At 41.6% G+C, this 17,039-nt stretch overlaps 1 pseudogene across 1 annotated transcript in view; it reads right to left on the bottom strand.

The window, feature by feature from the left end:
* The window catches only part of LOC308611712 (E3 ubiquitin ligase RNF157-like), a 71,481-nt pseudogene that overhangs the window by 50,936 nt on the left and 3,506 nt on the right, over positions 1–17,039 (bottom strand). Inside the window, exon 6 of the transcript in view lies at positions 7,013–7,117. The product of the transcript in view is annotated as an E3 ubiquitin ligase RNF157-like (transcript). The remainder of the gene's footprint in view (positions 1–7,012; positions 7,118–17,039) is intronic.

Consider the following 17,039-nt stretch of genomic DNA (forward strand, 5'->3'; position numbering starts at 1 on the left):
AGGCCACAACAGTGAGAAGCCTGCGTACCGCAGAAAGTAAATAAATAAATAAATAAATAAATATAAATTTTAAAAAATAAAAAACTACCTGCCAATGTAGGGGACACGGGTTTGAGCCCTGGTTTGGGAAGATCCCACATGCCATGGAGCAACTAAGCCAGTGCACCACAACTACTGAGCCCACATGCCACAATGACTGAAGCCTGCACACCTAGAGCCCATGCTCCACAACAAGAGAAGCCACTGCAAGGAGAAGTCTGTGCACCACAATGAAGAGTAACCCCTGCTCGCCACAACTAGAGAAAGCCGGCACAGAGCTAACAAAGACCCAACGCAGCCAAAACTAAAATAAATAAAAATTAATTAATTAATTAATTAATTTTTAAAAATTGAATCAGCATTGTAGTAGAATACTGAGAGCAGAGGAAACACACAGGAGTATGTTTTTCCTTTACATGGACACTCAGAGAAGTGAAATAGCTGGGCCACAGCTGAAAATTTACTAAATATTGCCAAACTGAATGCCCAAAACAAAATCAGGTGTAGTACAATTATAAAGGAAGGAAGAAGGAAAGAAGATAGCAGACAAAAGGCAAAAAATCCAATCTAATACATACACACACACACACACACTCACTCGGAAAAGAGGCCCACTCCTTCCATGGACTTTACATTGTGCTATGGACTCATGTCCCCCTCCCCCATTCATACGTTGAAGCCCAACTTCCAATGTGACTATATTTGGAGATGGGGCTTTTGAGAGATAATTAGGGTTAGATAAGGTCATAAGGGTGGGCCCCTCCAGATGGGATTAGTGGCTTTATAAGAACAGAAGTAGAGATATCAGTCTCTCTCTTTTTTTTTCTTTTTGGCCACACAGTGAGGCTTGCAGGATTTCAGTTCCCCAACCAGGGGCTGAACCCGGGCCATGGTAGTGAAATCCGGGAATCCTAACCACTAGGCAACCAGGGAACTCCCAGTCTCTTTCTGCCATGTGAGGACACAGTAAGAAGGCAGTCATTGCAAGCCAGGAAGAGGGCCTTCACCAGCAACCCAGTCTGCCGGCACCTTGATCTTGGAGTTCTTAGCCTCCGGAATTGTGAGAAGTGAGTATGTGTTGTTTAAGCCACCCAGCCTGTGGTATTTTGTTACGGCAGCCTGGGCAGATGAATACAGGCTCCAAGGCAGTAGATACTGGGGTACTTGTGACCAACCGGTCTGGTTACACTGGGGCCTGGGCACAAACCAACCTGCAGACAAAACCCGTGCAGAGGATCCCATTTAAGTGGTAGCTGACCCTAGGGGCTGCTCCTCCGTGTCCTCTGCCCTAACTTCTCCCCTTCCCTCAACTCACACTGCCCACAACTTTTGAATCTGCACCATCCTTATTTTTTAATGCTGCTATCCTAGTTCAGGTAGTTTTCATTCTTAACTAAAACTACGACCTCTTAACTGGTCTCCTTAATCTCCTTCCTTTCTGATTCACTCTACACTGTGAGTTGATTTAAAGAGCTAACTTTCTAAAATGGAAATCAAATCACAATAGTTGTCATTATTTGAATTCTGAAAATATTCCAGCAAGATGGATATTTTTTAACATTCTTTTTTTTTAAATTTTAAATTTTTTGGCTGCACCGTGTGGCTTATGGGATCTTAGTTCCCTGACCAGGGATTGAACCCAGGCCTGCAGCAGTGAGAGCATGGAGTCCTAACAACAGCACCACCGGGGAATTCCCAACATTTCTTTTTTTTTTTTTCGGTATATGGGCCTCTCACTGTTGTGGCCTCTCCCATTGTGGAGCACAGGCTCCGGACACACAGGCTCAGCGGCCATGGCTCACGGGCCTAGCTGCTCCACGGCATGTGGGATCTTCCTGGACTGGGGCATGAACCCGTGTCCCCTGCATTGGCAGGCGGACTCTCAACCACTGCACCACCAGGGAAGCCCCAAGATGGGTATTTTTATAGATGGGGAAACAGAAGCTCAGTGATGGCCAATACCTTAACCTACACCACAAAGCTAGTCAATGGCAAAGCCACTCATGACTATGACCTTCTCTACTGCCATAGAAGAGTATAAGCTTCTCAGTACAATATTCACAGCCCTTCGAACACGGGCCCAGTTTGTATTTCCAACCTCATCTCCCACCAACATCCCTCACGATCCAGTCCTTACAGACTTCTTGCCATTCTGGAAGCCCGATGTGCCCTTCTGCATCTTTGTGCTTTCTCGCAGTGCTTGTGAATTCTGCCTTAATGACCTTCCCAGTCTCCACCCGGGAAGTCCTGCTCATCCCTCCAGGTTCCAGGACTCCTCTCAGAGCCAGTTCCCTGGGTGGAGGGCATCCCCACTCCCCTGCGCTTTCAGGTTACTCTGGCCCTGTCTCTCTCGGAGAACTTACCACGATCCCTCACAGTCAGGGGCAATCTGCCCACCCCACTCTGTCAGAGCTCCTCGGGGAAGGAGCCAAATCCTTCTCACCTTTGCATTCCCAGTTGCGAGCACAATATATGACTCACAGGTATTTACTGAATGAATAAACGGCACCATGGCTTACACAAAGCTCTATATGTGTAAAATCCTGCTTCATAAATGGATATATTGCCAAGTTCCTTTAACTAACTTGCTCTCCCTGCCCATATGTGAATAAAAGCGTTCAGTTTATGGCAACTGGATTTAAGCACAACTTGGGGGTACATCTCTATGAGAGGAAGAAGGAAAGCCCACCTGTGTGTGCCTTGGTTCTCAACACTAGCTGTGCAGCCTGGCTGTAGGGAGCGTGAGGAAGAAACGACAAAACACCCAAGAGGATGTGGAGTATTAGGGGCCCAACGAAAACTCAGCTGCTTCCTCTCAGATGACAGGAGAGATCTGAACTCTGGGAGAGTCAAGAGAACACTTGATATCTGACAATCCTAAGGTCACTAAGCCTCCAAATAATTTAGAGTTTTAGCAGTAATTTACCTCAACAAAATAAGATCTAATGCAATAAAGAACCAAAAAAATCAGCACCAGCTCTTCTGCCACCTAAGAAGAGGACGAATGGCCTTTACTCAACTGTGATGTACAAACACAACCATCTTATCTCCTCTATATAGGGACCAGGGCAGGGCAGAAAGGCCTTCAGAAGCCCTGTTCACTACTTAAGACAGTTGCTTAAAAAACAGTGGGTATTCTCTCCACCCAGAACCATCAGTAACTGCAGAAATAACCAACCTGAAAGCCTAGTGAGTGCAGCTAACCTTGCTCCATACTTCATTGCATCCAGCAGTTGAAATGCATTTTTCAAGCATGACATTCCTATAAAGTCAGAACTGCCTCCACTTTACAAGTAGGTAATTTGAGAGCCTGAGTGATAGACTTGCCAAGGTTGCAAAGAGTTTAAGGTATATAAAACTTCCAATCTTGATTCCAACCTCTCTTCAACCATCCTTCTATATGTACATCCTTCTATATATATCTGGTTCTTTAAATCTGACCTGAAGACTTGATAATACATTTGACTTTGATGGATTTTCCTAAGTGGGAGATCAACTCCAGTAAAAACTACAGGCTGAGCGAGAACTGAATGGTACTCATCTTGGTCTGATCATTCAGAAATGACAGGAAAAACAAGACCCAGAAGCCAGGAAGTCTATGGCATTTATAATTTAATCTAATAATTTATTTCAACATATTTTGTCCCCATCTCTCTGGAAAGAGGTGCTGTTCCTGCCTGAAGCTGCTGGATGGCTTTATAAGGCTGTTCACTTTCCTCTGCAACCTGACGCCCATTTACCAACACCGAGATACGTTACTAGAGAGTAGAGGTCAGCTCTGCAGAACTCAAGCGACCAGTCAACCTTCAATCGATGGGCCTTCCCCTAAACAAGCTGACGTGTGGTAACGGCGGACTCCCCAGGTCAGGTCGGCAGGTGGAATTACACACCAGATATGGACTCTGTCAAGAGACACTCAGGAGAACATGTCATGGCCATGCTGGCTACTTTTGGATGGTTGTCTCTCCATATCTCACAAACCTCACTTGATGATCTACTTAGACAGCTTCACAGACAGGACATGCGCAGGGGTCCTGAGTGCACCTGACCTGACCAGCAGGAAAGGGCAGAGGACCCCAGGCTCTGGAGCTGGACTGCTGGGATCAAATCCCGATTTAGTCACTTCCAGGCTTTGCGATCTTTGTTTTAATTCTTTGTGTCTCTTTGTTCTTCATCTGTCAAATCAGGACCCTACTCGTTAGGGTGAGAACACAGAGAGAGAACATGTACGGAGAGCTTAGAACAACCAGGCCTGGCAAACAGTAAGTGTTCAATAAATGTTAGCTATTATTATTATTAACTAAGAAAGGGGGAAAGTAAAGGGAAATGTGCTACATTTCTTCTGTTTTCTCTGCTTCTACCTCCCTCTTTGAAGTGACCCTGATTTGCTTTCTTAACATGAAATCATGATGCTCTTTGAAAACATTTGCTCTGTACAACATGAAGCACAGTTAATGACTACTTCATAAAAACAACAACAAAATGGCCAGTGTTGATGCTCCTTTGGGAGACAGCCTGCAAGTGAAGGTCAAGTCTGCTCTCCGGTGCTCCTGGAAGAGCTCAGTCATTCACAGGCTCACAGAGAAGTGTAAACAAGGCGGTTAAACTTTGCGAAGGTTTGTTAGCTGGCATAAACCTCAAAATGAACCTAAATGAGTGTTCCATTGTTTTAAAATCATCTTTGGGACGTCTCTGGTGGTGCAGTGGTTAAGAATCCGCCTGCCAATGCAGGGGACACGGGTTCGAGCCCTGGTCCGGGAAGATCCCACATGCTGCAGAGCAGCTAAGCCTGTGCACCACAACTACTGAGCCTGCACTCTAGAGCCCACGAGCCACAACTACTGAAGCCCACGTGCCTAGAGCCCGTGCTCTGCAACAAGAGAAGCCACCGCAATGAGAAGCACACGCACCACAACGAAGAGCAGCCCCTGCTCACCGCAACTAGAGAAAGCCACGCACAGCAACAAAGACCCAAAGCAGCCAAAAATAAATAAATAAAATAATCTTTATGGCCTGAAAAGGTAAAATAAAAAACAACTACACTTTTTTAAAGTACATAATCTATTCTGACACCAGAGGAAAGAAAAAAGGGAGGAAGAAATGGACGCAAACAGCAAGTCCATGTGAGAAGAAAGGGCATTTTCCAGGCATAAGCTGACTCTCGGTGAATGAGGAAGAGTACTTATCGGGCTCAATCAGAAAAAAAAAATCTTTCCACTCTAATGGCTATGGTAGTAGCAGCAAAATCAGAGAACAGACATTTGATAAGGGTGAGCTGTCATAAGTGAATCTGAAGCAGAAAGGACTTGGTATTTTCTAAAGTACTATTGGACTCAGAATTAGAAGGTGTTGAAGGGGAGGATTGTCACCCCAGATAGAAAGGAAGAAAACAATGAAAACCAACAACAACAACAACAACGTTTTTTAATTAAAGCTCCAGATGGAAGAGTCACCAGATTAACCTTCCTAAAAAACAAACAAACAAACAAACAGATAATTTCTCCAGGGCACATATCTGTCTAAAAACTTTCAGTATTCCCCAGAGCCTACAGGAGAGAGTGGAAAACGTCTCGAGGTAATGGAGTCCCCACCTACCTTTCCAATCTTGTTTCGACATCAGGAAAGGTCCACTCCCGCCAGACTGGCTTCCTCATTTGTTCCAGGGGAGGAACAAACCATGCTCATTTCAGCTTTGTATCCCCAGCGCCTATCACGGTACCTGGTCCACGGTAGTTTCTCAGTAAATGGTAGCTGATTCAACAGAAACGTGAATGCTTTCAGGCCTGTGCTCTGCACCTCACTCCCAGGAAGCCCCTTTCCCACCCGCCTCGTGAACACCCAGCCATCCTCCAAGGCCTTGTTCTCCACACCAGCACCGAAGCATCTGCCCTTGCCACTCCCCTACCACACTCCCTATTCCTACAGAATCCCATCCCTTCGGGCCTTGTGTGCTACTGAAACATTTCCTGTTCCTATGTTTTGTCTGCCCCACTAAACTAGGAGTTTCTGGAGAAAGGCAGGATATTTTGAAGCATGAGAAGCAGTGGAAAGATTATGGATCTCTGGCTAGGCAGATCTAGTTATGTGACTTTGGGAAAACTTTCTGTAAAGCACTTCGAACAGGGCCCAGAACATAGTATGCACTTCATATAAGGCTATTACCGCTGTTCACCTCTCGGAAACTCAGTTTTCTTGCAACCTCACTTCTCTCACTTACAAAATGGGATTGATAATAAATCCTCTGTCAGGTGGGTCTTTGTGAAGATTAGGAATAATGCCTGAGAAGTCTCTAGGGCCTTCCTTAGCACACAGCAGCCACTCAATTGCCATATGCAAGCTATTATTACAAAGCCTCAGGCTGGGTGCAGAGAAAATGCTCCATAAACATTTATGGAATGAGTTGAATGAATGGAGAGAGAGACAGTCTGATAGCAGATCAGATATCAAGGGGAACTTTTTGAGTCATTCATTCAACAGATCTTTATTAAGGGCTTATCATAATGTCCCAGGTTTTGTCCTGGGTGCTGGGATGCAGCAGTAGGACAGCCCTTGCCCTGTGAAATGTACCTTCTGATGGGGAAGGCAGATAATAAACAGGAGGAGACAGAGAAATAAACGCTTATATGGTATGAAGTGCCATGAAGAGGAACGAAAAGCGAGGTGAGGGCCAGATAGGGGCTGGGCAAGGGCAGTCTGCAGAGGTGGCATTTAGGCAGAGCTTCAGATCCCTAGGAGAGCTGGGTTTTGTGAGCTGTCCTCGCCCTCAGGCAGACTCTGTACTTTTCCACGGGGCGGCCTCTAGTGCCAGGAGACCCTGATCCATCAAAGAGGCTGCAGTCTGGCTCCCAAGGCCCCTCTCAACTCAGACCAAACTACAAACACTGCTGAACCAGCAATTACAAACTTATTTTGACAAGACCATTTGACTTGGGCCACTTAGCCCCGCATGGATGTAAATGGATTACAATCATACTGCAACTCGTCTGTTTCCCAGTAATTTCAGATCGCAGGTAGCCTTCAGGATGAATTGAATCAAACTTCTCTCCTCCCATAATGAAGTGGCTGGCAAAATAGCTTCCTAGAGGGCGAGAGACAGAAAAATCAAACAGAAACCAGTCAAACTAAGCCAAGTGAAAAAGCTGATGCGGAAAAAAAAATGGTTAACCCTTCAACAAACAATTAGAGCAATTTCTAACCCTAGGAAAATTTTCTTCTCTTGATTGGGGATAATGGCACAAAATAAGCAAAATCATAGCAGCGAGAACCCAAGATACCAAATATAAAATAGATCACCATATTCCTTGTGACATTCTTAATTGAATCTTTACCATGATCTGCCTATGATACCATGAAGCAAAAGACCAGAAGGCCCAACAATGCACCTGAACATATAATGTATGAACATATCTATGTTATATATATATATATATATATATATATATATAGATAGATAGATAGATAGATAGATAGATGTTAATGAACATATATATATGTGTTTTGTTCCTGACTTTTTTTCCTTACACTGGAAGCTGTTATTCTTTGTTCTCCACCTATTCAGGAATCTTATATGCAGGTATCAGCATGCATACACACATATGTTTCTTTACCTAGATTTTTCATAAGCCAGCTCATACCTATACACAGAAGTCTCAGCACCTACCTACCTATGTGTATACCTCCATAACCCTCTACAATGAAGGCTCTTTGTTTTTCATATTTGTTTCAAAATGATTGTTTAATAGGAAAATTCAAATTTAAATAATACTGCCCCAGGCTTTACCTACCAACTACCACATAGATTATGTAGTTTAATTGGACAGGTTTAGTGCTATGAAAGATATAGACACATACACAAACCCTAGTCTCAAATTCATTAGCAGTGCTAATGGCCAAGGTTACAGGGACATCAGTCACACAGGCTCTCTTTGCCCCACCTTGACCAGCCAGGAGGCAGGGATATTTTCAACTCTACACTAACCAGATGCAATCAGCAGTCAGGGTCAGAATCCCCATCTGCCTTATCCAGATAGAAGGAAGAACCGTGCCAGGACGTGATGGCACTAAGTCACCAAGGGAGGCTTGGGTAACACTGCACATTCCATGTGGGAACACTTTCCAAATCTGATGATTAAACGAACGCTTCTCATAGAATGGATAAACAACAAGGGCCTACTGCATAGCAAAGGGGACTATATTCAATATCCTGTGATAAACCATAGTGGAAAAGAATAGAAAAAAGAATGTATGTATATGTATAACTGAGTCACTTTGCTGTACAGCAGAAATGAACACTTTGTAAATGAACTATACTTCAATTAAAAAAATGCTTTTTTTTAAAAAATAGATCTTTATTGGAGTATAATTGCTTCACAATACTGTTAGTTTCTGTTGCACAACAATGCGAATCAGACATACGCATACATTTCCCCATATCCCCTCCCTCTTGAGCCTCCCTCCCACCCTCCCTATCCCACCCCTCTAGGTCATCACAAGGCACCGAGCTGATCTCCCTGTGCTATGCTGCTGCTTCCCACCAGCCAACTATTTTACATTCAGTAGTGTATATACGTCAATGCTACTCTCACCCCAAGTCCGCAAGTCCATTCTCTATGCCTATCTCTTTATTCCTGCCCTGCAACTAGGTTCATCAGTACCATTTATTTTAGATTCCATATATATGCGTTAGCATACAGTATTTTTTTTTCTTTCTGACTTACTTCACTCTGTATGACATACCCTAGGTCTATCCACGTCACTACAAATCACTCAATTTCATTTATTTTTATGGCTGAGTAATATTCCATTGTATATATGTGCCACATCTTCTTTATCCATTCATCTGTTGATGGACATTTAGTTTGGTTCCATGTCCTGGCTATTGTAAATAGTGCTGCAATGAACATTGCAGTACATGTCTCTTTCTGAATTACGGTCTTCTCTGGGTATATGCCCAGTAGTGGGGTTGATGGGTCATATGGTAGTTCTATTTTTAGTTTTATAAGGAACCTCCATACTGTTCTCCATAGTGGCTGTACCAATTTACATTCCTACCAACAGTGCAGGAGGGTTCCCTTTTCACCACACCCCTTCCAGCAAAAAAAAAAAAAATGCTTCTTAAGCCACATTTCTATAATCTAATTCTCCCACAAAGGCAAGCTGTTCAAAGTGAACGACTCCTACCATAACATACTTTATTGATGCTCTCATATACCCAAGTTCTTAGATTAATACAAAGAACTTATGAATCGGCAAAAGTCTTCTTTATGTGTTATCGGCTCAGGTAAATGTTTCAATGTTTAAGGTATACAGCAAACTCTTAAAAAAATGAGATTCAGCAATTTCAGCCTGTGAAGAAGCCACAGCAAGGAAGACAGAGAAGAAAGTTCTAACAGAAAAATGGAACCAAATGTTCATTTTTTGGATTTTCTACACATGGAGCTGCTTTAGTCTAGAAACATGTATTAAACAAAACAATGTGGATAAAATCACTCGCCACAAAGTGAGGCAATTCTTTAATTAAATAACAAGCAGGAAAACATTATTTGAGAGTAACAGCAGCCAAAACCAAAGCAATCACTGAGGACCCCTTGAAAGTTACCCATCAAAACGAAAACACACACGGCAGCCATCTGCAGTGATACAACAGTGCGATTCATCATTTAGGAAAGCTTAATTATCAATTATTTATGTCTAGCACTTACTAGCCCTATTTTCCACGTGCATAATTTATAGAGAGGGGAGGTGCCTAGTTGCCATAAGCAGATGCAGCCATCTCAAAGAATTTGTCATTTACTGTTGAACCTTAGTAAAATATATTTTTTATACACTAGACATTATACATTTATTATACATTAGGTGAAATTAGAAAAGGGAAAGATGTTCACATTGATGGATGGATGGCTTGCCCAAATCATGAATAAAGAACCAGGAGAAGCAGGTTTGGTGTCTGGAGTGGTACAGGTTGAGTTCAATGTGGGACACGCTGAGTTTCCGGTACCTGGGAGCAGTCAGGTGGGGGATGTGGGGACAATGAAATCCACGGAGATTTGATCCTAGCAAGAGAAGAGCACTAATGGCCTCAGGGTTAAAGTGTTAAAGATGACAGTGTTCTATTGGAAATGCCATTCTGGGGGGAGCTGTGACATTAAAAGGAATCATCCGGAAAGCAGTGCAGAGCTAACTGTAGCATTAGAAATCAAGAGCACACATATACAAAGACCTAAACTTAAGGTCAATAATCCGCAAATGAAAAGGGGAGTTTTCATTTCAGGAGAGGCATCAATGCCACGTTCCTAGGAAAAGCTGATCTTCCTTGGTGCACTTAAAATAGAAATGCCTCATCAGGTAAAAGGAAAATTAAACTTAAGACAACTGAAATTTTGTTTTTTCCTCTCTTTGAAATGCACCTCACTAATAACCCCAGTTAGACTAGAGGGAGAGCAAACTTGCTATCTGCAGCCTAGCTAAAGCATCCTGCCTGTGTGCCCAGGCTGCCCAGAGGTGTGGATCAGGGCACACTGACCTAGAGCAGCCACATCAGCAGATGGGAACACCAAACACACTAACAATCATTGAAAAAAATGCCTTCTGGACAATTTGCACACATTTTTTGCTTCTTAGTGTGAACTGCGCTCTAAAATCAGAAATGGCAGGGAAAAAAGAACTGCACTAAAACACTTATTTGCCTGTTTGCTAACAGGAAAAAACATATGACTAGTAGATAACCTGCAAGCTTTCCGTTATTAGTTGGCTATAATTTCTTAACCAAATTATATTTAAAACATAAGGTATGAGTGGGAGGGGAAAAGGGGAATTCGTGTTTAATGGGTACAGAGTTTGTTTTGCAAGAAGAAAAAGTTCTAGAGATTTTAACACTAATGAACTGTACATTTGAAAATGGTTAAGATGGTAAGTTTAATGTTATGTATTTTTACCACAATAAAAATAAATATCAAGAAAAAAAAACAACCATAAGGTGTGGCCCAGAATGACCAGTGCTAATACCATATTTTTCAGTATTTTTTAAAAAGTATTAAAGAAAAAAAAGGTATCCAGACAAACAAAAATCAAATTACTTACAAGGGAAGAAAATTACACTAGTACTGTTCTTCCAGATCAGCACTGAACAAAAATACGCTAACACGGGACTTCCCTGGAGGTCCAGTAGTTAAGACTCCATGCTTCCACTGTAGGGGGAATGGGTTCAATCCCTGGTCCCGGAACTAAGATCCCATATGCCACGTGGCGTGGGCAAAAAAATATATATGTATACCATGAGCCGTAAATGCAAGCCACATATGTAATTTTAAATTATCTAATAGCCACATTTTTTAAAAGTAAAAATAAGCAAAATTAATTTGAATATATTTTATTTATCCCAATGTTGGATATCCCAATATCCCAATATATCCAAAATATTATTTCAATAGGTAATCAATATAAAAACTTTTAAGGAGCTATTCACATTCTTTTTTCAACTATCCATGAAGAAAAATACAACTATTTGTTACTCAGCAAGAGAACAAAGAGAAAAATCTTAGAATTCACTAACTTAAATAATTTACCCAGTGAATTAAGATATTAGGGCATATTCCTAACATCACAATGAAATTCACTGTTGCTCAGTGAATTCCAGAATTTATGTCTGTCCCAGTGAGATATTCTGTCATTTGCCACCAAACCACTATGTATTATCACATCACGCAATAAAGGGCAGTTAAACATCCTTCCTGTCTTTCTACAATTCTGTATTTAAAGGGTACCCTAAATGTTAACAAACAGAAACTCTAATTTTACTCTAATTTAAAATAACTTTTCTTTCCAAATCTATGATATTACTGAAATATGTTGGTCTACAGAAAAAGGGTTAGGGGGAAAAACTCAACTGTTTAGGCCTCTAGGTAATAGCAATTTATTTATTGTCATGGCATGATTCCAAATAAAAGGTTTTAAGGTTTTTGAAACTTTATATTTTATAAAACTAACAAAATTCAAAGACGCTGAGTAAGCAATAAAATTGTGATAATTTGTATAGAGTAAAAGATGAAGCAAAATATATTTTGGATTTGAGTCACTATCTCATGCTAATTGGGAGGTTGTTTTTGTTTTGTTCTGTTTTGCGGTACGCGGGCCTCTCACTGTTGTGACCTCTCCCGTTGCGGACCACAGGCTCTGGACGCACAGGCTCAGAGGCCATGGCTCACGGGCCCAGCCACTCCACGGCATGTGGGATCTTCCTGGACTTGGGCATGAACCCGTGTCCCCTCCATCGGCAGGCGGACTCTCAACCACTGTGCCACCAGGGAAGCCCTAATTGGGAGCTTTTATTGCAAGATCTCTAATCAATCTTCCCTCCTTTTTGTATTTTTTTAAAAAATTGAGGTCATGGTAAAATAAATTAGATATCCTGCCTATAAGTGAAAAATACTAATCTTCACCTATCTACTTTTGGACCAATGGAGTTATATCCTTGATTATTGTAGAAAATGGAATTGTACTTAAAAATAACTTCATAGAAAATTAAAATATGGGGAAAAATTTAAAAATAAATAAAAAGAAAAGGAAATAAAAAGAAAAAATTAAAATATGGAAAAACTGGCTATGGAAATCCTATTACGTTTTCATATATTTGAAAAATCTTCATCTACATGGCATTTCAATAACATACTTTAAGCTTAAGGTCACAAAAATAAAAGGAAAGTAACAAAATTGTATTTAAGCACCTCTAACTGCTCAAGTCAATTCTAATGCTACAGTGCTGCTTTTGTTATTCATGTTTTTACCTATTTAAAAAAATTATACGGACTTCCCTGGTGGTGCAATTGTCAAGAATCCACCTGCCAATTCAGGGGACACGTGTTCGAGCTCTAGTCCGGGAAGATCCCGCATGCTGCAGAGCAACTAAGCCCGTGTGCCACAACTACTGAGCCCACGTGCCACAACGACTGAAGCCTACGTGCCTAGAGCCCGTGCTCCACAACAAGAGAAGCCACCGCCATGAGAAGTTCACGCACCACAACAAAGAGTAGCTCCCGCTTGCTGCAACTAGAGAAAGCCCGCGCCCAGCAGTGAAGACCCAACACAGCAAAAAATAAATAAATAAACAAAATTTAAAAATTATATAAGTAATACATGTCTTTGCCAAAAAAAAATACAAAGAAGTACGTAATTTGAAAAGTGATAATCTGGGCTTCTCTGGTGGCGCAGTGGTTGAGAGTCTGCTTGCCAATGCAGGGGACATGGGTTCGTGTCCCGGTCTGGGAAGATCCCACGTGCCGCAGAGCGGCTGTGCCCGTGAGCCATGGCCGCTGAGCCTGCACATCTGGAGACTGTGCTCTGCAACGGGAGAGGCCACAACAGTGAGAGGACCGCGTACCACGAGAAAAAAAAAGTGATAGTCCAACACTATGAAAGGTAACTCCATTATTAACAATCAGTTTGCAGCCTTCCAGATTTTCCTATACATATATAAACACATTCAGGGTTTCTGATTTGCTTTATTTTGATATTTTACCTAACTGGGATATTACTCTTCTTGATCTGCATGTTGCTTTTTTCCCTAATGTACTGTAGGCATCTTTCCATGTCTGTACTTAATGGATTGACCTCATTGCCTCATTGTTTTTTTTTTTTTTTGGCCCGCTGTGAGCAGCTTGCAGGATCTTATTTCACCAACCAGGGGCTGAACCCGGGCCTCAGCAGTGAAAGCGCCAGAGTTCTAACCACTGGACCGCCAGGGAATTCCCAAACTCATTGTTCTTAATGACTACATAATAACCACCTCTTGGGCTTCCCTGATGGCGCAGTGGTTGAACGTCCGCCTGCTGATGCAGGGGACACGGCTTTGTGCCCCGGTCCGGGAAGATCCCACATGCTGCGGAGTGGCTGGGCCCGTGAGTCATGGCCGCTGAGCCTGCGCGTCCGGAGCCTGTGCTCCACCACGGGAGAGACCCCAACAGTGAGAGGCCGGCATACCGCAAAAAAAAAAAAAAAAAAAAAAAAAAAAAAAAAAAGGAATTTTAAATATGTAGATATTTTCTTACTTTTCTTCTTGTTTTCTATCTTAATTGCATCACTGTCTGAGAATGTACTCTGTATGATTTAGAGCATTTGAATTTGTTGAGACTTGTTATATGGCCCAGCATTTTCATAAACATTCCATGTAGACTGGAGAAGAATTTGTGATCTGCAGTTGTGGGTGCAGTATTCTCTATATATCTATTAGGTAAGGTCTGCTTATCCAGTTGTTCAGATCTATTTCTTACTAGCTCTCCATCTGCTTGTTTTAACAGTTACTGATATATGCATCTTCCACTATATTTGTAGATTTGTCTCTACCTTCTTGCAATTCTGTCCATGGTTTTGCTTTCTATATTTTGAGGCTATGTGTATTAGGCACACACAAATTCAGAACTGTTATGTCTTCTTGTTGAATGAAGCATACCATCATTATGAAGCATCCCTCTTTACTTCCAGTCATGCTTTTTTGCCATAATGCCTACTTTCTTTTGGTAGTTTTTGCATGGTTTGTCTTTTTAAATTTTTGTTCTTCTTTCAAAAATTGTGGTGCAATGCACAATTTACTGTCAACCATTAAAAGTTTTAAAAATTGCGGTAAAATCTCTGTTCACATGAAGTTTACCATTTTAGTCATTTTAAAGTGTACAGTAAAGTACATTTACATTGTTCTGCAATTAATCTCCAGAAGTCTTTTCATCTTACCACACTGAAGACGCTATATGTGTATCCAGGTAACAATTCCCCATCCTTCCTCCCCACCCCCTGCTTGGTAATCACCCTTCCTACTCTCTAAGAATTTGTCTACTCTAGATGCCCTCGTACAAATACAATCAGACAGTTGTTTGTTTCTTGCTGCTGGTTTATTCCACATAGCACAATGTTGTCAAGGTTCATCCATGTTGTAGCATGTGTAGCATTTCCTCCATTTTTAAGGCTGAGTAATATTCCATGGTGTGTATATGCCACATTAAAAAAAATCTGTTCATCTCTTGATGGACGCTTGGGTTGCTCCCACCTTTTTGTGATTGTGAATAATGCTGCTATGAACATGAGTGTTTAATATCTGTTTTGAGTCCTTGCTTTCAATTCTTTTGGTTATATACTCAGAAGTGGAAGTGCTGGGTCATATGGTAATTGTTTAATTTTTTGAGAAACTGCCATAATGTTTTCCATGGTCGTCGCACCATTTTACATTCCTACCAGCAATGCACAAGTATTTTAATTTCACTACATCTTTGCCAACACTTGTTATTTTCTGTTTTTTGTTTTTGTTTTGATAACAGTTGTCTTAATGTGTGCGAGGTGATACTTACTCTGGACTTAAGTTGCTGTCAAAAGCAAAGGAACTTAGGGCACAAGGACCCCAAACCTTAGAATCACCTCCCTGTTCTGTCTACCCCTGATAGTTTTCACTCTTATTAACCCACCAGATGTTTCCAAGCAGATGTTTTGAGGAATACATTGTCTATTTTGTTTTAGTAGTCCTTAGAGGGAGGATTAGTCTGAATTATCTGGACCACCATCACTACTTTTCTGGATTTCAAAAAGAAATGAAGTGGGCCTTAAAGGTAGAAGGAGAGTAGGAGTCCATGGATTTAATATTTCTTTATTTTTTAAACAACGCTATTTCCCAAGTCTCTATTTTAAGTAACCTGGAGTAGATATCCTGGCTGAGTACTCGCAGTAGCTCACATTAACAGGCAGTGATTTTTTTTAGATTAAGTGGGAATAAAAAGAGAAGAAAATCCATGGAAGAAAAAGGAGTGGAAGAAGAAGGGGAAAGAGAAGGAGGACCTAGAGGGATAGAGATGGAGAAGGCAGAAAAGTGGGAAAAAGAAAAGAGAAAGATGAAGCAGGGAGAACAGAATTAAAGGAAGCTCCATTTAGTTTGACCAAGACATGTAGCCAGTGCTTCTGTAGAAATCCAGAGTTACTACTTGTTTAACAATCAAACAAACAAAAAATTCCTTTCACTTTGTCCTTTCCTTGCCAACCATTCACTTATTTTCATGACTGGTCGTGGAAAAAGGAAACTAATTCATTCACTCAACAAATATTTATTAGGTACCCACTATATGCCAAGCTCTGTTCTGGGCACTGAGGAGAAACAAATGAACAAAACCTACACAAGCCCTTGCCCTTACTGAGCTTCTGTTCTAGTGGGCCACTGTACCCAAGGTAGAGTGATTGAAATGCTAAATGCTGTAACAAACAGATCACAACTTCTCAGCAGGTTAACATAATAAAGGTCTGTTGTCTGCTCAGCTGAGAGTCCTTGCATGTATTTTTGGTCATGCAGATCTGTCCTGCTCATTCAGAGTCACACTTCTGCTTCACGTCTATTGGCAAGAACTAGTCACATGGCCCCAAAGGCAAGGGCATGGCTGGGAAATGTAGTTCCCAGTAACAAACACAAGTCTTTGGTGACCAAAGACTTTGATTCTTCACATGGAAAGATACAGACAAGAAGCTGAATAAGAAATTTTTTATTACTTTAGGAGGTGATAAATGCTATGGGAAAAATGCAGGAAAGAAATAGAGTGTCTGGGAGGGGGGAGTATTGAAAATTTAAATAGACTGGCGAGAGATGGACTCACGGGGCTGAGCAAAACTTGAAGGAAGCAGAGGTGTGAGCCATGTGAATATAGGGGAGACGGTGTGACTAGAACAGGGAACACTCAAAAAGGAGCCCATTATGGCTGAAACAGAGCCAGCGGAGAGAGGCAGGAGATGAGGTCAAACAAATCAGAGGCAAATCGTGTGGGACTCTAGATTTATCCTCTGAATGAGATGAGAAGAAATCAGATGGGTGTGAGCAGAGGAGAGCTAGGATTCGATCTGCACTTTATTGAGACCAGTGTGGTGGCTACATTGGGAATACACTGACTGGGGGCAAAGGGAAGGAGATAAAAGTGCATGGGACCAGAGTGGCAACAATGGAGGTGATGAGAGATGTAGATTGCTAGATACAATTTGAAGGC

This window comes from Mesoplodon bidens (assembly GCF_964165515.1).
Source record: "Mesoplodon bidens genome assembly, contig: HAP1_SCAFFOLD_297, whole genome shotgun sequence".
Lineage (NCBI taxonomy): Eukaryota > Metazoa > Chordata > Mammalia > Artiodactyla > Ziphiidae > Mesoplodon > Mesoplodon bidens.